The 25,515-nt window shown below is 33.3% G+C and overlaps 1 protein-coding gene across 2 annotated transcripts in view; it reads left to right on the forward strand.

Moving 5' to 3' along the window:
• The first annotated feature begins 5,346 nt into the window (after window positions 1-5,346).
• LOC132699286 (neuropeptide CCHamide-1 receptor) overlaps window positions 5,347-25,515 on the forward strand; it is a 225,623-nt gene continuing 205,454 nt past the window's right edge. For both annotated transcript variants that reach the window (XM_060665918.1, XM_060665921.1), the window contains exon 1: window positions 5,347-5,567. The gene's annotated coding sequence lies outside the window, so the exon portion shown is untranslated. The remainder of the gene's footprint in view (window positions 5,568-25,515) is intronic.

The raw sequence follows: 25,515 nt of genomic DNA on the forward strand, positions 1-25,515 counted from the left end.
AACTCGTTACTGAAATGGCGTTTACCATACTTTTTCCTGGTTTTTGGATCGACAAAATTCATTTATTTTAGTAATAAATTTTTCTTTCTTATAGGAGAACAAGTCTCAGTAGAACTCAAAAGAATTTACACGAAATCGATGGTATTGATATTTCACATGGTTCATTAATTGATCGATTAAAAAGGTTGAAATTTTGTCGGAAAAAATGCAGGATTTTTGATAAAATATAAATAAAGGTTGTTTTATATTTCTTTTTTATGCGAAAAGTAGAATGTTTCTAACCTATGAACAGAGATAAAAGTTTTAGTTTTGCACCTGCGGACAATCTCATTTCCTCAGCACTAACGTACTTTACAGTCAACAGCTGATACCCATCTTAGTGAACCTTCATTAATAATAATCAACATTGTATCACTGTGGCCTTGCTGAGCTAATCAAAGTGGGATCAAGCAGTCTCTCGTCGAGTGGCTGCAAAAAAGAATATTCCACTTCCGCCAAGTTTAATAAAATACCGGCTAGGGATGTTAGTGAAGCAACACTTACCAGATAAACTGCATAGATAGTTCCCTAGTATTTTTCTTCAAATATGAAATTATTTCAAGATATGATCTTTAAAGAATGTACAATTTATCATTGGAAAATGGACATGGGGTTTTGCAGCTTCTGCCTTATTATTGCCAATTTAATACGATAGAAATGATGATGACTAGATCTCGTTGCCCTTCTTTGCTCCTTGCGTTATCTGTTTTCGTCGTTTTTGATGTTGTAGCATTGGGAGTTTTTAAAAAATAATTCTATGTAATTCATATTTGTTTTCTCCCATATATTTGACGCGTTTTGATTGATAAGTCACTGAACCAGGTTGTCATAATCTCATTATACCAAATTACTAATATGTATGCGAATGAACAATATTACCGCTTTTTGAAGTACTTTTTTTTTAAATTTTAACTGCGTTAGAGCTAAACGGTGGTTGGTGTCTCGATTATGAATATTATTTCCTCTGCAAAGTTTATCAAACAAATACGACAGGGTCTTATTGGAGGTTAGTAAAAAATCAAAGGCTAGCTGAACTTTATAACTGTCCGCCAGCTTGAGCCAACCCGAATCAGAGAGGCACTGGGAAATATGGTCATACATTCGCAGATTATAACTAAAACGAATAAAAACATTCTGAAGTCGCTGGAGTCTCTCCTTATCTCGATTTAGTATAACCAAACCATAATCCGAAATTTATTCACCCGCCCGAAGAAGGAGAGATAATCTGATCATTTTGCATAATCTTAAAAAAATCGTTTCTTACAATTTCTTCCCTTTTATTTCCAAATAATGACATCTGCATTTTGCTAGTATTCAGTAAGAGGTTATGAGCCGAAGGAACCTCGGAAATTATTTTTAGATCCAAATTTATGTTAGCAGCAGTATTTAAAGCGTCACTAGCAACAAAAGATGCTGCGATAACTGACCATCATCGGCGTATTGATGGGATTTACAAAATTTAAAAAAAGAGAGAGAAGAGAGAAGTGAGCATATCTCTGACAAATAAATTTTTTAAAAAATGAAAGAGCAGTACCTTTAGTTCAGCTAAGTAAGCAAGGTGTCGATAGATTTGCTATAGTCGAGACGAGACCTTAATTTAGAATCAGCTGCTCTCAATAAATCATCAGTAATATGAAGCAAGGCAGAAGTGGTGCGGTGAAGAGGTCAAAAACCGAATTGAGTATCTGAGAGGACTTTGTTACCGCATAGGAACTGACGAAGTTGTTTAACTGTAACGTTTCAACAACCTTTGAGATGGTTGGCAACAAACTGATTTTCTTTGGAACGGATATCACTTCAGATTGTTTCCAAGAGTCCGGAAAAACCTCAGAGATCAGACATTTGTTAACATGGAAAGTGATATCATCGACTAAATACGCAGTAGTCCAAAGAATAAATTTTATATTGTCCGAGCCATGACCGTTAGTTTTAATACTAACTAAAGTTTTAAATTCATCGGGGTAAACTGTAGCAAAACGAAATAAATTAGGATCAAATTGCTTATTAGTACAATTTACAGAGACATACCACTAACCAAAAGAACCAAAATAAGAAGCAACATTAAAACTATTAGGTTGGCCTTTATTATTTTCAAACATTAGTATTACTGTCGACTTGAAGTATCCTCACCCATCTCGGCTCTCATACAGGAGTTCACAAAATTTCGTAATTCTCTATACTCGTTTAAAGCAACATCTGACTTGAGACGTTTGTATCTTAAACGTAACCTATTTTTACATTTTATTAAAAGTTTAAGGTTTTCGGTAAGCTGAGGGGCCGGACGTCTCTTAATTGTAGCTGTTTTTAATGGAACTTGAATATCAAATAAATAATTCATTTTATATATTATTCATATGCAAGAAAGTCAAGTTGTACGTTTATATAATCAAAATAGTATAAAAGTTCGTGGTTGATTTGTCTAAGACTATTGATTTAAGATTTAGTCCCAGATCTGCCGCGTTTCCCTATCCAAGAATTTATACGATCGGATTAATCGTTTTGGAGAAAGTAATATTTTTGTGGAAGTCATAATAAACCAAAAAATTTTTTCAACATTTTTTAAGAAATACTTTGCGACGTTTGATTGCGTCCCACTTCTGAGGTTTGAGTGCCGGTATGGACTCTTACTTGCCCGCCAAATCTGAAATCGATAGGTTCAAATTTGGGACACCTACCACATTTTTTAATATAGAACAAAATATACCGAACATCCTGTAAAATTTTGGTTTTGCCCAGTGTTGGAATTTGCTAGGAGCGAAAATAATGTAATATTTAAAGCTTGCTACGCTTTGCATTTGTTGGTGATTAATGTTTAAAGCTTGCCAAAAATACCGAAAAAGCGTTGGAGGGCGGTCTTTCTGCAGCTTGAGATTACAAGAAGCAATACAGTGATCTGAGATGTCACTCATATGAATTTCAATATTATCTCATATGGATAAATTCGAGGTGACCAGTACATCAAGAAACGGGCTAGTTAGAAAATAAGCGGGAGTTTTAGTTTTTAACAGATCAATATTGAAATGTCCGCCAAACACAAAAAAGTCAAATTGAGGAAGGAATAAGTGCGGTAAAGACGTTTTCCAGAGAGTCAAGACATTCACGTAAGTTAAAAGTTGGAAGTCTATCGGTTTCCCGTCGATCTTAATAGACAACCATATTTGTTCTGAACTATCATTATTTACGTATTCCGATATTACTGTAGTTCTAACCTAAAAATGACTAGGGTAGTAAAAAGCCACGCCTCCATCATGTGTTTGTTGCTAACTCCTAACTATGGTACAACAACAATGTTTAGACCACCATTAGGTACAAGAGTTGAAATCCAAGTCACCGAAAGACCCACAAAATCATGCCCAGAATCCAAAATAAATTGGGAAAAAGATCAAAGTTAGAACAAAGCGATCTTACATTTAAATGAGCAAAAGCGCAAAATCGCTAGGTATGCGTATGCTAAACAACTAAATAACTAAACAAAAATAAGGAATTTGCACGCAAAAAATCCCAAACGAGTTAGGAGACGCCCGAACAGAAAAGTAAATAAACTTGGCTATTGGGTCAAGCAAATTTAGTTCGGCATAAATGAAAGATAGATAGATAGATAGAAGATTTAGATAGATAGATGGTTTATTGACTACTTTACAATATCATTGTTTGTAGCAAGTCATACAAAGGAAAAAAAAATAAATTGAATATTTGTAATTATATGCTAACGTAAAATTGTATATAACGTCATAATATACTAAATCTAGATGTACAATGTATATAACTTCACAATAACAGGGCCACAAATAAAAAAATAAATTTATAGGCATATAGTACAGAACAATCATTAAAATGCAATCAATGCACAACGCCCCGCAATACGTCATTACCGATGTTTTCTTCAAAAAAATTACCAACGCTATAATAGCCCTTACTTAGAAGAAAACTTTTAGTTTTATATTTAAAATGTTTTTCGTTTAAAAGTTTAAAAGATTTTGGCAATGTTCTATAAAGCTTTATATAAGGAGAGTTTTGTTTTGATTTCTGCAACCTGTATCTCGGAAGCACGAGATTATTTGCACTCCGAGTGTCATACCCATGAGAACCAGAACCCCTCGGCAAAACTATCGGACTTGGAGTGTATCTCAAGAACACTTTGAAATATAAATATACATGGAACCGTCATTATTTTATGTTTAATAAACAATGGCTTACAGTGTTTATTGAAATTTGAATTTGTAATTATCCGTAGTTCCTTTTTTTGCATCCTAAATATTTTAATGGCATAAGAGCAGTTACCCCACAGTATGGTGGCATAGTTTATACGCGAGTGAAATAAACCAAAGTAAGTTGACTTCAATACATCAAAACTCACCATTCTGTTGAAGTTGACGCAAAAGAAACTGTATATTTGAAAGATTTTTACTTAGGTCACCAATGTGTTCTGACCAATTCAGAGTGCCATCCAAGGTAACGCTCAGAATCTTGCATCCCCTGCCACATGTCAACCTACTGCTACTAGACACTAATAAATTCTTCGTTTTAGCTTCATTATGTTGTAGATTATTTGCTGAAAACCATGCTTTGGCCTTAGATAAAGTATATGTTTCAATATTACTCAGGGTAGTGATTTTCCTGTTTGAATTAATAAACGTTGTGTCGTCAGCAAACAGCAGAATCTTAGTATCAGGCATCATTTAATGGCAAATATCATTTATGTATATAATAAAAAGGAGGGGTCTCAGAACGGAGCCCTGGAGTACTCCAAACTCAACGCAAGCCAAATCAGACTTATTGTTCTTTACGCTCACAAAATGTCGTCTATCTGTTAAGTAGGACTTAAAAAGTTTCAGTGGAACACCACACACTCCATAAAATTCAAGCTTGCTCAAGATAAAGATCGTGTGAGGATTGCTTTCTTTCATTTTCAATATCACACCCCGTATGTTGATAAATATCACTTTCATAGTTCATCCCGCCTTTAAATTACCAAAAAGATTTGTTTTTCCTTGGCGAACGAGATTCATGTAGCGGAATAAAACAGCGGCTCTATTATTATCTCGCCGCCCGAACAAATTCGAGACAAGTAGCTGCCAATTTGTTCCCGAAGGTGTAAAGTAAATTTAAGTTCAAGTACATCTGTTCGGCGGGCATTTAATCTACGTTGTAATGGTTGAAGATCGTTCCGCTCAGTTAAGTTTCAATCGAACACAGAACCGCGAACGTTTCTCGTAAGTTTGCGCTTATCGGAGAGTAGACGTATAGTACGTCACGAGGCGGTTGCGCTGAAAATTCGTTCCGAAATTCGAGAGTTTCAGACGAAGTTTTAGTGTGCATTTTGCGCGATATCGAAGAGCCGAACGGACGCGCAAGGAACTATAGGAAGCGCGAGCAAACAAACGCGATAACTTTAAAAGTTTACGCGTTGTTCGTTTTGTTCGGGCCGAATAAGTTCGATCGAGTTTTGGTAACCCGCGATGGACATTTTTTGATTTTGCATCTTTTACAAGACGAGTACGCTGATACAAAAATAAAGCGTTGACGCGGTAAGTGAAATTTGTGTATGACTGGGTATTTCTTGTCCCCAAAAACGGAGACTTAAAAATTCCACAACAAGGAAAAAAATATAAAAAAACCTCCTTTTAAAAGTTTACGACATTTTAGAACAACTTTATAACAAAAATTGACATTTGATCGCAACACTTCAGCTGTTTTTGAAATGTAAAGTTTCACTAAAAAATGACAGAGCATTGCAAAATTGGCAATTTCTTCAAGACTTTTTAAGTTATTTTGAAGATTTAATAATTTTTAAAATATTTTGAATTTTTTTATTGTGACCAAAAAGTCACTATAAGACATTATATTATAATAATTTTTATCTCTAAGTCATTAAATCTCTCATTTTTAAATATTCTTTACTAGAAATTGACATTTTTAAACCCTAATACCAACTCAGACGTGTTTAATATAAAATTTGATTAAAAAACAAGGGACTAAACATCGGGAAAATGTCAATTTCATTGAGACAGTTATGGATTTCGTTAAGTGATTTCGAAAAGTTTTTTAACAGTGTTATAGTGCTTTAACGGATAAGTGTTTGGCTTATTGAAAGCACTAAAATAATATCTGTGCAGACCCAGTGTGTAACGGAGACCTCGGCAATTAACATTGCTGTAAATGTAAAAAGACCGTCTTCGGTAAGAAAAGAATAAAACTGGCATAAAAAATATTTGAAAAATTTTAGAAAACAAGTTTCAGAATAGCATTTATGCCCTGCTTGATATCTATCTACATACCTATATGTTATAATATACACAGATTCATACTATTCTAAATGAATTTATGAATGCCGCGATCTCCAAGGCCAAATAACATATAATTTAAGGTGCATAATTTTTGTACAATTACTTCAACTTTTCTAGCTAAAACAGACACATTTAAGTTGTTTTATCATTCAAAGCATATTATTATTATTATTTTTGGTAAATTTTTGATAGAGTTTCGAAATTTGTTTTTTTTTGTGAACATATGTATTGAGCAACAGTCAACATACGACATTATGCTATAAAAGTCTGTAAGTCTTAAAATTTCAAAACAGTTCAATCGTTTTTAATATATCCAAAACTGACAAAACAAACTAATATATTTCTATATATATATATATATATATATATATATATATATATATATATATATATATATATATATATATATATATATATATATATATATATATATATATATATATATATATATATATATATATATATATATATATATATATATATATATATATATATATATATATATATATATATATATATATTGGATATTTTTTTCAATTGTTAGTTATATGTGTTCTCTCTTCTTCTTCGTTAGCCTGAAACAAAATGTGACATATACATTTTTGTCAAAGTATAAATTTTAAAATTGTATTGGTTTTATTGATGGAAAGCAAGTTTTTAACAGTCATGCTGTATATGAGCAATGTTAAAAGGTGTTCTCCAGTGTTGGACTACAAAAAAAAAGAATAAAATGCGCATAAAAGTTTGATTGCAATATTCAGATTCATATTATTTTATATGCAGTTTCGTTTCGCTGCTGCTAGCTTCTCATAAATGAATTATAATGGGTTTAACTATTTGATTGAAAGTATTATATAAATTTGTTTTTACGGTAATAACATGGTTGATCGCATTTTTCAAAATATTCGGGGAAGTCTCATTATATATATATATATATATATATATATATATATATATATATATATATATATATATATATATATATATATATGTTGACACTATATTCTGGATTATCATCCGTTCGCTCGTTGAACTCCGACTGGAATCCTGCAAATCCTGCATCCGACTGGAATCCTGCAGACGTTTCGCCAAAATCTCACTTGGCATCTTCAATGCTCGCGCTCCGAAAACACTTCGAACACTCGGAGCGCGAGCATTGAAGATGCCAAGTGAGATTTTGGCGAAACGTCTGCAGGATTCCAGTCGGATGCAGGATTCCAGTCCAGTATAATTTATAAAGCTCTGAAATCGAACTATGAAACCTTTAATTTCAATTTCTTTTAGGTAAAATTAGAGTTTTGCAATTGTCCGGTCGTTTTTTTTTGTGTTAATTGACAAAAATAATTTTAAAAATACAATGAAATTTACATTTATTTATTTATATTGGGTTTTTCCCCGAGTCGCCAAGTATTGTATTTGCGAATTCCATGAAGAGAATTATTGGTAAGTTGAACATCACAAACGCATAATAATATATTATAAAATGCATTTTATTATTGCATAATGATTGAAAACAAATGCAAGATTTTATTTAAAACATTTTGATCGAATTTGACTGGTCTATTAAGAAGTGGTCAAGTAACCACCATAGCGTATTTCTTTGATAACTTAAAACTTTCACCATAATTATATAGTGTAAAATTTTTAACAACACGACTTCGTGATGGTTTGGAATAGTATTTTAATTGGCTTTGACTTATTGAATATATTAAAACTACCTGTGTCGGTCCCACTGTGCAGAGGAAAGCTTGGCAATAATGTAAATGTAATAGCAATGTTAATAATAAGGCGAGAAGGAACATAAAAGTGTGATAATTAATTTAATTAAATGCAGAAGTTTTACAAGATTTTATTATTTTATTTCATTAATAAGCTAAATCATAACATGTTGGTATTTGGTAATTCCTATTTAGACATTGTTCATTCTTTATCAATCGCTCTGTCGCTATATTTACAATAATTAATTGTAATGGATTTAGCAACATATGTTATATGAATTTTTTACAGTAATAACTTAATTAACCGAGTTTTTCCAAATATCTTTAACATATTTTTTTAATTAAATCTACAACACTAGAATTCTACGGTACCTAATGCTCAATTTTAATTCGTCCACATATCCTCGATATGGATTGAAGACCTACCCTACCTATACTTTTTTATGCTGTCCCCTTCTTCAAAATATTTTTCAAACAATGAATTAGAAAATGTATATCTAACGTTTGAGGTTTTTTTTAAATTTTTATTTAAACTTTAAAGTTTAACCTTAAATTATTGATTAACTTTGTGCCATCTGGAAATAGATTTGTCCTTATTTTGCTTTGTAATAAAAAAAAAAATTGAAAATTAAAACAAATTCAACTAAGTTTAAAAAAATTTAAATGGAACCCCACAATTTTTTGACGGACGATCAAATAAGGGTCATTTTCTCTTAGTTTCACCATTCCCTAACTTATTGTTACATTAAAATCAAAAGTTACAAATTTGTTGAGATTCGTTCAGACAATAAATTATGAGAAACAAATTCTATAATAATTTCCCCAGCAGGTTGTATAATTTATACCTAATCCTTGAAATAATTAGAAAGATATAAGAGTAATAAATTGGAATATTTTTTGAGGATCTCGAGCTTTTTTTCTTCTCACGGGCATTGTTGACTAAACCGGGCTTGTCCGCAAGGAACGAATATTGTCGAGATCACGGTAGAAGCGAAAAAAACGCGATAATCTGTCTCTTTTATTCTGGTTAAATGTTTGGGTCTGTCAAAGTCATCTGCGGTTAACTTTCTCAAACGGGGCGCAAAGTTCTCTTTACAAACAAGGATTATGCGATCTGAAAGCTCTCTCCAATATAATCTTTCAGGATTACCAAAAAGCCTTTCGAAAATTCGTTCCAGACCGGCGGAATAAAAGTTGCTAAAGTTGTCTGTTTACCATTTTATTCTTTATGTGACGTGACATGCATTCTTAATGCTGTTAGATGAATAGCTCTCGGTTAGCTTTCGTTAGTGTAAAGTATATTCTAAAGTCGAAAACCGAGACGCTGTTTATTATTTGCTTATTTGCCACATGTTGGTTTTAGAGCTAAGGTGTGTGGAGAGAGTTCAAAAAGTTCCTATGGCTCTTGACAGTAAGTTCGATATGCCTATTATGCTTCACCCAGCGATGAAAAAGGACAAAAGTTTTGGTTAGTGACCACTGAAAATTTACATACAAATGAGAGGACCCATATGAAAAGTAGAACTGTGTTGTTGTTTCGTAGGTCCTACAGGACTTTTTAAATAATATTTTTCTACTCCCGTCTGTAAAATACCTAATTACCCATCGATCTAGCGTGCGGGAAGTGTCCCTTTTCCACCAGTTTCGTTTATTAAACACTCGCTCCGCTCGTGTCAAATAAACTCGTGAGTTAAATGCCGTTTACCGCACTTGTTGCATAATATACTATTTTGGATCTACTGTATGATATCTACCACGAACATAAATTAAATTTTGCCTCAATATCTTTATTTACGTTTTCCTGCACAATAAAATGATATTTTTGCCACCATAGGTTAGTTGATAATACGATGGTATTTTATGTTTTGCTGACTAACTTTTTACTCAGGATATTATTGCCCCGATGTAAACACCTCGCCAGCAATTTTGTTAATGCACTACGATTTCCCATCCGGGAATGGCTGACGGTGTGCTCGTTTCTCTATCGATAACAGTAAAAACAGCCGCTACTGCCAACATAAGCGCGGGAGAGGGTAACTATTTCTGAAAATTACTTTTGTGTGTGTCACTGAATATTTGAATATTTGATTTTTACACAAAAACCGTCAAACAAGTCTAACGCGCAGAAGTAAATCATTTAGTAATCATAAATAGTGGTAATAGTGTTTTGGCTATAAGTTTAAAGGGACATCATCATCATCCCTAGTAATTTTTATTACCAACATAAAACTATTTGGATCATTTAAAATTAAACTGCTGCATTTATTTTGTTCTCAATTATAAGTTTCCAGTTTTGCAGTGTTTGGCTTAGTAATATCGAAATAAATTGTTAGGTCATCATACACGATTTAAGGAAAATAATAGCTACTATATCTGGGAGTGACACGACTGTTCCCAACTTCTTAGTTGTACCAACGAGAATTTTCGTTGCGTTAAATATCAGCTTGTCGATAGTAAACAACGCAATCAGTAATGTAATTAAGGGCAAAACTTCTGAGAGCTCCAGAGAAAAAGCGTCAAAGGAAAGCGACGGTGGATGGAGTTAATGAAATTGCTTAGTCTGTGTGTTGTATGAGATGCGCGAAGAGAATAAGTTTGAAGTTATTTTTTGTAGTTGTATTGGTCTTAATATTGTTTGCCATATTTCATATTGATCATTAAGAAAGCTTGTTATTATATACAGTGCGAGAATTAATTATGTAAATATTTTTAAATTGCAATACTATTTTTTTGTTAAATATATGAAAAGTTAAATAAATTTATACGTGCCTGCAAAATTTTTATTTCATATGAAAAATGAACAATGCAAGAAGGTCTCTTGGAATGATTATTAAAATATTTTAACGCGGAGCTGAGTACTAGTTGTTTCATTGCAATTGAAATGATGGTTAGGTTGAATTAATTTTTGGAATTAATTTGGTTGTTATTTTTTAATTTTATATGAAAAGTGATTTTTCCAGGTAGCTCTCTCCGACTAAATGCTTTTGCAATTTTTTTTTGGGGGGGTGGGGGGTTGATCTAATTTAGTGTTTTGTGTCGCCATTTTAAGATTTATGTAAGAAAATGGTAAAATGGTTGGTTTTGGTTAGATTTAGTTAGTCTCTTTTTTTTAAATAGACATCCTATCTTTGTAAATTCATTGGATTTGGCACTTTAAAAACCGTAAAGCTTTGCCTAAAGTTGTAGATTTAGTTGCAAAAATGGAATATAGATAATGGATATATAGATAAATATTATACTCATAACAATTACAATTTTTTTCTCAGGTCAGTTCATAAAGACTTAATATAGAATTTAAAGATTCCACAACAAGGGCAGGTAACACTACATAATACATAATTGTTCAAATATTCACATTAAAAATAACAGTCACTTTATTGTTTAAGGCAAACTTAAGCTCTAATTTAAATCACCATTCAAATACATCATTACAACAGATAATATAAAAAATATAAAAATTAGTTTGTAGAGAATGTTCAATAAAATATTACCAAAGAAAGAGTTTTCCGCTAGTTTTTTTTTATTTTTTTTTTAAGTTCTTCGATAAGAGTTTAAAGTTGTCTATTAAACAATTTTATAGCGACTGTGGTATGTTCTGACATCTCCTCAGTATACAATTGGAGAGCATAAGATGATTCCTTTCACGTGTGAGATATTGATGCATGTCAACCCTTCCCTGTTTCACCTTGCATATACAATGCAATAAAACTTATATTGTGCAGGAAATGTAAGGATACAAGTTTACAAAAAGCATCCTTGCGATCATCTTTAAAACCCAAACCAGCAAGAACTCTGATTTTCCTAAATTGAAGACCAACGAAGAAATTATATCAAAAACAATTTGACTTTTGCTGATAAATATCCAGATATACATTTACCATTAGGGTAAAGCAAAAAATAAAATGTTCGAAAAATAGAATATTGACAATAATCAATTTAATTTGCTTTATATGTAAATACTATAGTGAGTGAGTCTAGGAATTGAATCAGACCCCAGTTCTCGACTGTGTCTTTTCAATCGTGTCCCCATATCATCTAATCGTGCACTCCGCTTTCATTGAATGTATTTAAAAAAAATGTTCTACAGAGTAAGTTTCTGGAGCAGCAGATCGTTACTAACTCAGTCGAATGACTTGCTAAGGAGATGAAGGCAGAAAAAAAAACAGAAATTGTAGCTATAATTTTCTGTCGCTTGCTATTTTTTATGAATCTAATATCATACTTAAATTATTAACACGAAAGCAACTCAAATTTATTTAATTTCGAAGCATGGAAATTTTTTTATCAAAAATAATTTTACTTTTGCCAAAAATATACAGACATGGCAGACGAGATACGGAAATTGCTGGTTTTGACCTTATTTTTGGCCTGCGAGATTTCCGGATTTATACCCTTTGGATTTTTTTCACTTAAAGTTCTCGGCGTACGTTACTGCCGTGTAGTGACGTAAACCAAGCGGTAGAGGACCTTGCTGGGTGCAACAGAATTAGAAATGGGCTTGGTATTTTTGACAGAGTTTTAAGAAAAAGATTGGATTTCTGTATCCAATTTTTGAACACTTTTTGTATGATAAATATTAAATTATTTTTAGTCGAATTTTTCTCAAATATTATTGGAATATCGACAAATATTCTTACTATAAATGCAATAAAATAGCAAGCAAGATATGAGAACAATTCAAGAGATGGAAAAGTAATGCAACTGTTTAATTTTCATTTCGTGTTGGTAGATATTTCAATTACTTCCTTGAATACTGCCGCGTCTTTGTTAAACACCCTGTATGCCCTAATTTACAGGATTTGAAATAAAAATAAAGAAAAAAATAACGAAAATGGCGAACATACAAACGTATAATATTTTAAATATTTAGATAAATCAAATAACGTTTTTCAAATTCATTGTGAAAGATGGCTTCACGCACAACTTAGCCAACACCCTATAGCAAATATTCAAATAGGACATGCCAAAATTGCGCCGAAAATTGTGCCTTTGGAATAATTGCGGCCGAAATTTCCAGTCTGGAGTGGTGTTAAATTGCTCGCTCATTGGACACGGGCTTGGAATTACGTTCAAACGATTTTGTTTTCGTATCATTCCAAAACCAATTTCGGCGGACGCGCGAACGATTTAAAAATTTGAATATTATATTAAATTCTTTAAACGCTACCGTTAAAAACACGCCTTTTTTTTGGGATGTTTATTAGTTTTCTTCGGAAACATGTAAGCTTTGAACGTTTACGTTAGATAAGGCTGTTTGAATAAACGGAAAATCTGAACAGCAATTTTTTGGTGCTATGAACCCGTTAAAAAATTAAAATAGTAATATTTTGGTCACAAATAATTCAGGAAGTTGTCGGTAATTGTAAGTTTTATTCTTAATATTATTGTTTCTAAGTTACTTTGTTTTTTATTTAACTGTTTGATCTAATTTTGTTTTTAAATGTGTAAATTTAAAGTTGTTGAAATTAAATTTAACATATGAAAGAAGAGTTACTAAATTAGGTTTAATGATATGTAATTTTATATACGTCTAGTTTTGTGCGTAAGTCTGTTTTATTGCCTTTTTATTAGATTTCAAATAAGTTAAATTTGTAATGTAAATATTATTCTGCTGTTTTAAGTCATTGTCTGGATTCTGACTTGGTTGCTGCAACGAAGACTTGATAAATGACATCTGTCACGTGTATATGTCATAATAACACCTTAATTTATTGATCCATCAATCAACAAACCAAAGAAATGTTTTCATTTTAAAATAAATAATTAATAATAATAAATAAATATAAATAAAAAATCGTATCTCGAAAAAATTATGCTCCAGGAAGATTAAATTAAGCTAGTCACCAAGACGAACATCAACTTCAAAAATCGAGTGCAAAAATTGCATGTCAGGTATTTCAGCAATTTTTCCGGAAAAATATTTGATGTCCATTAAGGAAATTAATTTCGTTTGTTGATATATCTTCGGTAGAATTGTAGAGCATTAATTACACAGAAGTCAACGGACTTTTTTGACATTGAAAATGAAGTTGAGTTAGATCAATAATATTCTGCGTCATGTGTCAGTCATCCTTTTTAGTCTTGTAGAAAACATTAACACTTCTGAATCCTCGACCAAATAAAATGATTTTCTATACGTACAACTCAAACCCTCTATTTTATCTAAGTTAAATTCGTTTTTGTTCGTAAATTACAGTATTCCACTAAAAAATACCAGAAAAATACAATTAACGGAGAAGGCTAAAACTCACATAAACACGCATCAATTATTGTGATTCTATAAAATAATTCATCAACAGTGGCTGCACCGAGCCCTGATGCGGCTGCATGTTCTGTAGATTGGAAAACGTCAATTCCAAAGAATTTCGGCATAAGTGGCATATGATCTAGCCTATTCAACGCTATTAAAAAAATGTAAACATATAACGTCAGTTTGCTAACCTTCGTCAATTGATTCAGCTACGTATTGAGTTGTCACAACAAGATCAGATGTTTCAGAACGGTTCCTATAAAAACGTGTCGCAGGGGTACAACTTTATTTCGAATCATGGGATAGAAAACATTTATCACCTTTCTTAAAAACTGGACACATTGGGTAAAGTTTCATGCTTGAAATTGGTCGAGTAGCAATCTCCCGTTCATCTTATACAAAATTCCAGAACCGCCTGGAATCTATTCTCTAAATATTCTCAAAATATATTGCTTATAAGATGGATCTAAATCTAATATTATGTCCACTCTAAGTGTTTTAAATCTGTAGTATGTATATCACCTGTTTTTCCACGAATCTTAAGACATGTAACTTTTTCTTTAATATCTTAACACGCGATGAAAACTGATACTAATACTTTTTATTTCACATGGATCGATAACGGCACCGTCAAATACACACTAGTCTTGGTTCAGAAATCATAAATAATTTTTAGGCAAGTCGCGCTTAGAATGTGTGGAAGGACCTAATTTTTAAAATAATGCCAAATCTGGATGATGGTTATCTACCGGTATATGTAAGTTTTGCTACACTTCCTATTATACAACATGTTTCACCAAGGAGAACGAGCTCCAATATCTTGTAACAGCTATCAAGTCGTAATGGCCGATACGTTTTTAAATGTATATTGTGTTTTGCTACGAAGTCCACGCGTATTTTGATTGAATGAATTAGTATTGGACCGGTTATACTGAATATCTATTAATCCATACAATACAAATTTCCTCGATATTATTAAATAAAATGAAAGGTAAGGAAGCATATCAACATCAAGTTTAATAGAACGTTACTAGAAGAAAAAGTATAGTATTCAATCACTTGTTTGTTAAACATAAGTGGCGTTTGCCACACATGCAGTAGAATGTACTATCAATAGTGCAAACTTCAATTAATCTAAAACAGATGAAAACACATAGCATTACGGATATAGGGTTAAATTCACTTAGATGTGTGGTCAGCGATTTGGTGATTCCGTTGCTGATCATATTTTTGGTTCGTTCGGAGAACTGCCCACACTTACTCTGTAAGAAGATTTGACTGCTACCTGCTGCCTACCAAGCTTTCACCCTCAAGAACATCCATGGAGGGTCCTTGATACACCCGTACTCTGGTTGGAGCACCCGTATTTCCTTGAAGCCCTGTACTCGCCTTAGAGCACCCGTACCCCCTTTAGGAGGGCTCGCGTTTCGGAGGCTTCTGGTTTAACGTATTCGGGGAGGATCCAAACTTCGAAGTTCCTGTGTTCTCTGGATATTGGAGCACATTTGAATCATTGCTTGACTACTGGCTCACTCCTGCGCGAGGTCAGACACCCCCTGTAGGCTGCACTGTTCGGGAAATAAACGAGGTGACGTCCAGTTCGATGTAAGCGCTACGCGAGATATTGTTAGGCATACTCTTTTTTTGTTTTCCGTTTTTGTTACGCTCGGTAATTTAATCGATACCTTTTTTTTTTGCTATACAGACACAGAAATTCAATAATAATGTAGTTTTTACTCTCGAAAATTTGTGTACAAATACTTTGAAAATTTATGTATAATTATTTGCGGGAAGTTGACGTATCGGTAATACTGTAGTATGTATATCACCTGTTTTTCTACGAATCTTAAGACATGTAACTTTTTCTTTAATATCTTAACACGCGATGAAAACTGATACTAATACTTTTTATTTCACATGGATCGATAACGGCACCGTCAAATACACACTAGTCTTGGTTCAGAAATCATAAATAATTTTTAGGCAAGTCGCGCTTAGAATGTGTGGAAGGACCTAATTTTTAAAATAATGCCAAATCTGGATGATGATTATCTTCAGGTATAAGTAAGTTTTGCTACACTTCCTATTATACAACATGTTTCATCAAGGAGAACGAGCTCCAATATCTTGTAACAGCTATCAAGTCGTAATCGCCGATACGTTTTTAAATGTATATTGTGTTTTGCTACGAAGTCCACGCGTATTTTGATTGAATGAATTAGTATTGGACCGGTTATACTGAATATCTATTAATCCATACAATACAAATTTCCTCGATGTTATTAAATAAAATGAAAAATTAAACATCAAGTTTAATAGAACGTTACTAGAAGAAAAAGTATAGTATTCAATCACTTGTTTGTTAAACATAAGTGGCGTTTGCCACACATGCAGTAGAATGTACTATCAATAGTGCAAACTTCAATTAAATTAAAACAGATGAAAACACATAGCAATGGCGTTAACTTTTTTGAAGCTTGAAAATGTTCAAAGAAGTTGACAAATGGGCATCGAGTGAGCTACTTGTAAGCAAGATAAAGTGAAATAGCGCGGTTCTGTATACCGAAATGATGAAAACTTCGTAATTTATGATTTAAGAAAACAGCAGAGAGAAGTTTTCGCTGTGTAGTAACCAAAAAAGTTTATCATCTATTGCAACTAAATTTACCGGCAATAATAGAAGGACTGAGAAGGGATACTACTTACGTCACTTTTTTTATCTTTTTCGAAGGACAACATGCCGATCTAAAAATATCTGTATATTAAAAACTGCAACCCCGTTTTTGCATTGAAACGAGGGAACTTTCGGCAAACGAAACCAACTGTTCAGGACTTCCGGGTTAATCAAAAGTTTAAAGTTCTTTCGGTAATCTTTGGAAACCTTATAGACGCGACTTCGCAGAGAAGTTCCGTATCGTTTGTGAGTTGTCCGAGTAGGGTAATGAGTACTTTGCTTTTTCCGCGAAACTAGTGTTATAAGAAATCTAAAAGTCGTGGGTTGAGCAGAATGACACCATTTATTTGGCAGTTTGGTAGTAATTCTCCTAGAAGTAAAGATTTCTGCAAATATTGCACCCATATATATTAATAAATTAAAATATATTAAACAAAGATGAATTGAAAACCATTTTACGTAACCGTACAACCATAAAATACTTACTACAACCATGAAATCCTTAAAATCGCGAAGTTAGATAGATGGCAACATAATAATAGGATTTTGGTCTTAGATTTATGATTAACTCGTAGCGTATCTTTTGAATATATCGTCGTTATAAGTGCAGTGAGCTAGATGCTTGCGCATTGGTCAATAGTTTAAAATCGGCTACAAAAAAACAACTGTTACCTGGAAAGAAGCATAGAGTAACAAATTCGGTCACATGTAGAAAAATAGAATAGTATTCCTGTTCGCCAATAAGGCTTCCGGAAACATCATACTTCTTTCAGGACTTTAACAACAATAACGGACGATATAACAGTTTTATTTATTTTCAGCTTCAGTAAAGCTTTTGATACACTTAATCATAAAATATTGCTTTCGATCTTCCGTTTTGTCAACATTTCTGATTAAACTTATGTCCAATTTGCTTGGATCTCGAATGCAAGCTGTCTTTACTATGGTAATATGTTACCCAGACGAGAGCCATCAAGCGGTCACAGCGCTTAATTTTAAGTTGGGTCAATTATCGGTAATATCTAAACGGTATTACCTGCAACTAAAAAAGTCAGGGGGATAGACATAGGGATATGTTCGAGAGCATCACATTTCGCATTTAAAAAAAAGAAAAATATCTATCTAATATAGAAAACTATTGCCAAAAAAATTGAAACTATGCTTGTGAGTCATACGTCCTGTCACAAGTAAATTACTGTGACATAGTGTATGATTCTTAACAGAATTCAGCGAAACTTATCCCCTTAAATACAACTAAGCAAAAGATTCTTCTCTTATCAAATTCCAAAAACAGCTAATAAACTTCCTTCTAAAATACTACAATCAAAAGATATTTTTACCTTTAAGAAGCAATTATGTTTTTATTAAAATAGCACTAATATATTTCAAATTAAACTTTAGCGTAAAGAAAGAACTTTATCAGCATTTGCCTATTTAATTTCAGACTTCTTACACTTAATCTTATGTTTTCCTTTTATTTATTTATCTTCTCCGGGTTGAAGCTAAAATGCGCAAACCGCTATTTTTTTATGTATAAGCAATTTTCATTATTTCTTCTGTTGTATTTTGTCAAGTATTCCCAAATCCCAACTAACTGACTGATTTGCTCGAAAATTTTGACGGGTGGATTATACGTTTTATAAAATAAAACGTTTTATTTTTCGAATTTGGAAATTATTTTTTCAAAACAGACACATTATTATGCAAACTCAAAAGGACCAGAAAACGAGCTTTAATTCTCCTCGCAATATCTCTAATAGGGCAATATTGCAATGTTAGGAATTTCAATTATGTATTGAAAATTTTATATCGACCTTGAACTCTGAACTCTGAACTGGATTTAACGCCTCCATCTCCGAGAGTTAGATCGGACGGTCTACGCACCCCGTCTAAGGTTTCTAAGATTTTCTGTTTCGGTAGAAGAACAGTGTGGTAGCTAGCCAAAAAGTGATTAACCTACCGGCTTTTTCTTCAGCCACCGCTTTGCGGATATAGGGTTAAATTCACTTAGATGTGTGGTCAGCGATTTGGTGATTCCGTTGCTGTTCATATTTTTGGTTCGTTCGGAGAACTGCCCACACTTACTCTGTAAGAAGATTTGACTGCTACCTGCTGCCTACCAAGCTTTCACCCTCAAGAACATCCATCGAGGGTCCTTGGAACACCCGTACTCTGGTTGGAGCACCCGTATCTCCTTGAAGCCCTGTACTCGCCTTAGAGCACCCGTACCCCCTTTAGGAGGGCTCGCGTTTTGGAGGCTTCTGGATTGACGTATTCGGGGAGGATCCAAACTTCGAAGTTTCTATCTTCTGTGGATATTGGAGCACATTTGAATCATTGCTTGACTACCGACTCACTTGATAGATCTGCGCGAGGTCAGACACCCCCTGTAGGCTGCACTGTTCGGGAAATAAACGAGGTGACGTCCAGTTCGATGTAAGCGCTACGCGAGATATTGTTAGGCATACTCTTTTTTTGTTTTCCGTTTTTGTTACGCTCGGTAATTTAATCGATACCTTTTTTTTTGCTATACCGACACGGAAATTCAATAATCATGTAGTTTTTACTCTCGAAAATTTGTGTACAAATGCTTTGAAAATTTATGTATAATTATTTGCGGGAAGTTGACGTACCGGTAATACTGAGTATGATCGTGGTCGAGTTTTTTTTTTATTTTAATAATTACCTATATTGCCCCTGCAAGCCTGTGGTGATCACCTAAGGGAATTTGACTTTTTTTTTTCTTTGTGTATTTTTATTATTTTGGGAATTTCGTATTAAACGGGCTGTCAACTTGTTGCGGGGACGGCAATTGAATTTTGCGGAGTTCAGGTCGTTATGTCGCGGATTTGTAGTTTCTCATTATCGACGCGTAATAAATAACGTAGACCAGTTTTCATCTGTCTCTTTTTTTGTCCCCTTAACCTTCACGACTATCTTTTATCGATTGTACCGATTTAAATTTAATGGTAGGTTTCATTGTTAATGTTCTCTTTTTGTAAAACATCGGGTTCCTCACACCATCTGAGAGACTGGAAGGTCTGCTACTTCCTGGTGCCCTAAGGATAAATAGTGCTATATTTTCTTTATTATTCGTCCCCTCCCATCGCTCCAGAACTCTGAGCACTACGGGTAACTAATTTGCAAGCACCCAGCGACCCAGTTTTGCCAGAAATTCAATATTTTTTTTTCATTTATTTACCCCCTTTTTTTTTCTTTTTTTTTCCTTTTCTGACCAGTATTTCGCGTTGATTTTATATACGATTTAGACCAAGAGGTGCGTGGCAAAAGATTTCTAAGATTTCTCTTTTTCTTTCTCTTTAAAGAGTGAATAGAATGGTAAAGGTAACAAAAGCTAAATAGTTAAAGACTTTACCTCGATGGATGTTGTTGAGGGTGAAAGCTTGGTAGGCAGCAGGTAGCAGTCAAATCCTCTTACAGAGTAAGTGTGGGCAGTTCTCCGAACGAACCAAAAATATGAACAGCAACGGAATCACCAAATCGCTGACCACACATCTAATTGAATTTAACCCTATATCCGCAAAGCGATGGTTGAAGAACAAGCCGGTAGGTTAATCACTTTTTGGCTAGCTACCATACTGTTCTTCTACCGAAACAGGAAAACGATATCATACCATGCATGTCGCTCGGAGTCAGGAGTGAGAAAGATAAATAGATTAGGGTAAACTTGCCCAAATCGTACCAGTTTTGAACAACTTGTTGTAGATTTCTCAAAAATGCATCAAACACTATGAAATTTTGGTTGTTAAAACTTTATTAATAGAAGAAACATTAGACATGTGTTAATACTTAAAGAAACCCTGTTTTACTACTCAAAACAAAATATTTAAAAAATAATGAAATAAGTACGATTTAAGACCATGTCTTAACTCGTACCGCACTATTCCTAAATCGTACTTCTGATGCAATGTTGGCAAGTGTAAGAATATGTGGCTTTTCCTACACCTGCACAGTTGTCGTGCACCCATATGTTGCATTTGATACATTGAATCATTGATTTTTCTTCATCTTTGCGGTATAAAATGCAATACCAAGTATTAGAAATCTTTTCTATTAAAGAGCGTTTCTTTGGTTTTGTTGGTTCATCTAATTTATTTTCCAACATATTTTTATTTGGACTCGCAGTAAGGACTACGGCCTTGCTTGTTTTCTTAGATGTTTGCGGTGGAAGTCGATATATTGGTGACAAATTCTCAATAACCGTGCGGATGGATGCGTCAGTTTGATCGTGTGCATTTGTAGAAACATTCGCTGTGGAAGGACCAGGATCCGAAAGTTGCATATCAGTTTGGGTCATTTCATTTTCATCAAGCACGACATATTCTTCATCTGGTATTCGATGCCTGTTGCAAGGCCACAATCCACAAGTTTCAAAACCTTTCATAGCGATGTGCATACAAACCGATCTAGGATATGCCACTCCAAAAATTCCAGATATGTTTGATTGTTTGATTGTTTCACCAGGGTGATTTTTTATCCAAACTGCACATTCTTTGTTAAAATTAGTTTTTAATGACTTAAAGAATGATCTATCCAAAGGCTGTAATTTGTGTGTTGTGTGCGCCGGCAAAGAAAACATTACGATACCGTATTCTCTAGCAAGGTTTATGGCTTCTAGATTCTTAGTATGTGTGGTATGTCCATCCAATATTAATAGAATTTTATGATTCAATTGTTTTTCCAATTTTAAATGATTTATGAAATGTTGTAACCATTCGACAAAGATTGAAGCGACCATCCACCCACTCTCAAAACAAGTGTACAGCGTTTTAGGGCCACCACGTTTAAGGATGTCCGTCATTCTTTTGCTTTTGAAGATCAAAATTGGAGGAATAAAGTCTCCATCTCCACTAGCATTCATGCAACAAACGCATGTAGTGTTAATTCCACGTTCTCTAGTGACTGCTCCGACTTGATGTTTTCCTTTTAACGCTAATATTTTAGCAGGCTTATGAACGGTATTAAGACCTGTCTCATCCATGTTAAAAATTTCGTTAGGTCCAAATTGGAAATCATCTAGAATCTTTTCGTATTTGTCGAAAAATTCTGATACAATGTTTTTGTTAAATCATTTACATCGTGCCATTGATGTTGGTTCAGGCATTCTTAAGGCAATTTCTGGGTGGTTTTTCATAAATTTGTAATACCATTTCCAACCGGCTAACTCTTGCACCTTATTAAATCGGTGCGGAAGTTTGTATTTTTCTGCCAACTGAAATGCTAGATGTCTTAAATCTGTGATAGTTAACCCAAATCCAAAATGTGATAAACCAATTCGGTCTCCATTTGCTCCGTCAAATCGCTTGGTCTTCCTATTTTTTTCTGAGAATTTAGACCTTTTAAATGACGTCGAAAGGTCGGTTTTGGAATACCATATGTCCTGCATACTTCATTGAATCATAATTTCCCATTATTAAAATCTTGTATTGCTGCATTCATATTTTGCATAGACCATTTATTATATTGTCGTTTTGCCATTGTGTACTAAAAAAAAATATTTTTATTTTTTCCTCTCATAAAATGATAAAATTAAACACTTAACAAATATGTATAAACAGAAATTGATTGGTTAAAACCAAAATGAAAACAATTTTATTTCGTATTCCTAATTTGTACCGGTACGAATTAGGATGTATAATAAAGTACGATTTACGCTCAAAGTCCTCTTCAAAATACACTTAACGCTTTTAGGTTATGAGAAAACGCTGCGCGCTAATTCTACCACCAAATGAATTGTAAAGAAATGCAATTTTTGAAAACCGTATGATTCACAATTTTATGTTAATAGAATTCTTAAAAAACGCTTACAAAAAACGCTAAAATTTTACAAGAAAACTGAAAAAAACTTACTGCAGGAAAAAAAAGGCGCTTAGAATTTAAAATGTAGGCGCGGAACTACCGGATCGTATTCCAGTAAAGTAACAATTCTGAAGTGTTACAATCTGTGATAATGCTTAGTAAATGACTTGTTAGGGATTTTGATAACAGGAGTACATAATTAGATAAAAAGATAAAATATGCATCAGGGAGCATTAGTGTATTACCTATTAGTTCTTAAATATAGCCGAATGCAAAATTGTTAAAGGTTGAACTGACGAATTTGTACCCGCAACACGTTAAAAAGTATTGCTAAAAATATATTCCAATTAAAACTTCCAATAGTTTTAAACATCCTCTCGTACGGATTTTACGGTGCTTCAGCGATAAAATGTTTTGACACTCGGATAAAACCAAGTAAAAAGTTGCACATAATGTTTAAGTTCGTTTAACGTACATCAGGTCATAACTGTTTTAAATCGTTAGTTTTCTGGCTTAAATAAATAAAGATTATGATGGGATTTTTACAGGTTCCTTCTGCTGGTTATACTTAATTAAAGGGCTAAACGAAATTTGTAAAGGAAGTTCATTAAACAAGGATCTTATTTTCAGCAATAAAACTCGAAAGCAATTTTATTTTTGAACTAAGATACTATACGTATCTTAACTTAACGTTCTATTAATTTGCCTTTCAAAATGAAAATATGAAACATTTCTTAAACATTTAAAACATTCAAAATTTGTATATGGCCAGCAAATATGTTAAGCTTTGCTAATAATAACTTTGATTTATTTTTATTCCATGGGTTAAACAAAGCTAAGAAAATTATTGAATTATATATAATTAAATTACTTGCGAATTAACATTATCCTAGCGGCACGGTAGCGTACATAAGAACTGCAGCTTTGCACGACAAAAGCAACTTACACAAAGGTTTAATTTCATCCCTTTTCTCGATACAAGCATCCGCCTCGTACCTGATTTAAAATTTTGTTTTAATACATTTTGTGCCCAAAAATTTGTGCTTTAGATAAAATAACCGATTTGAATTCCACGAGCTTTTAAAATATTTCGTTAGTACAGCTAAAAGCGATAGTTTTGGTTATTTGTGACTATGAGCTTTACTTTTGATTTATAATTTGATGCTCCTCATAATCTTTCTCCAAAGTAAAATGTACAAGGAATTGATATGAGTTTTCCCGTTATTTGAATAGAAATGTAAAATTTCTGTGTCCATGGGAAGATTTGACTTATTTTAGTTCACGAAGAAGTCATTTTGTTTGGCGTTTATTGGTACAAATGTTAATGACATTTGGGATCTCAGTCCAAATTGCACAGAGAATAGAAAAAGTCAGGTGAAAATTCACCAAAATGAACATTAAGGTCCGACTGCTCTCATGCTACATGTTCACGATTCTCCTTTTCACAGCATTGAAAAATGCTTAAATGAAGAAATTCGAAGTTTTCAAGATGAAGATGTTCTCCGCAGAATGGATACAGAATGCGAAGTCCTAAATGGCATAAAGAAACGAATGCGGCGAATTACAGGGTAAGGTGCTGGGAAGAAGGAACCCGACATGGAGGCGAATCTCATGGCTTCACGACCGAGCAGCAATGAACAAGATCAGAATAGCTATTAGCAAAAATTCGAATAGAATGGCTTTTGCATCCTTTGATGTTCTGACGAGAAGTACCAAAACATCTTCAGAGGAGCATTATCTAAAAATTAAATTTTATTATTTCCCAAATTTCATAGATGATTGCAAATGGAAATGACAAAAGTTCCCTTTGGAGTTAATAAGGGTTTATATGTTTTAGAAGTTTCCTAAATTTAAATCTGATAGCATTTTCTTCTATCACGTAAGGTTCATGCTTTAATGTTGCTGTCTGTTACTACTGTTCCACTCACAAAGAAACAGAGGTAGGTCACATATCGTGACTGCCGACCTAATAGAGGTCCCACAATTTTTAAGTCATCACAGATCATAAAACTATAGTCATGGCATTTGATTTTCGCAAACAGCAGTTCCAGTTTTTTGGTAGCGTCCTTCATTTAGCAAGAATCAGCAACAGGTACAGAAGCAAGAACATTTTAGCTTCTTTTGGATGTGTTTTCAGTTGGAATAGCATCCAGTTCTCAGAATTGTAGTCTGCACCAAGTTACCGTATTAGATTACGCATACTGGTGCAATAAACAAGTGAACGACTTCTTTAAAATAGCCTCTAAATTCTCGCGCTTCCTTAAATATGAGATTTTAACTTCTTGTGCTAGTAATTTTTTATTTCGAAGTTTAGATGCTAAATTTTCGGAAAGCTCCTTAGGTAAACCTAAGTCTCTCAATAAGTCATGAAGTTGTGATTGCAAACAACACTATATATCACCAACTTCACTAAGGGTATCTTCGAATTTTTGAGGTTCAGAAGAACTTCTTTAAAATTAGCTGGCTTCTTAAAGTATTGGAACTTCCTATACTTTTATAGTTAGCATTATAGTCTGGTATTATAACCACGAAAATTACACATGCAGAAGTTGCAGTCATCTTGGTGATTTGTTGACTCTCTCCATATCATCGGTATTCCAAAAGTAGGGATCGCTTGGTTCCACTTAAACCTTCTTCAAATAACTCACAAACACGATGTGGCATCCAATGTTTGTCTTTGTCAATAATTATTACTTTAAAATAAGCGTGGTATAGTCTTTAATTTTA

Source organism: Cylas formicarius, unplaced genomic scaffold (assembly GCF_029955315.1).
Source record: "Cylas formicarius isolate icCylForm1 unplaced genomic scaffold, icCylForm1.1 PGA_scaffold_3__17_contigs__length_32017465, whole genome shotgun sequence".
Taxonomy (NCBI): Eukaryota; Metazoa; Arthropoda; class Insecta; order Coleoptera; family Brentidae; genus Cylas; species Cylas formicarius.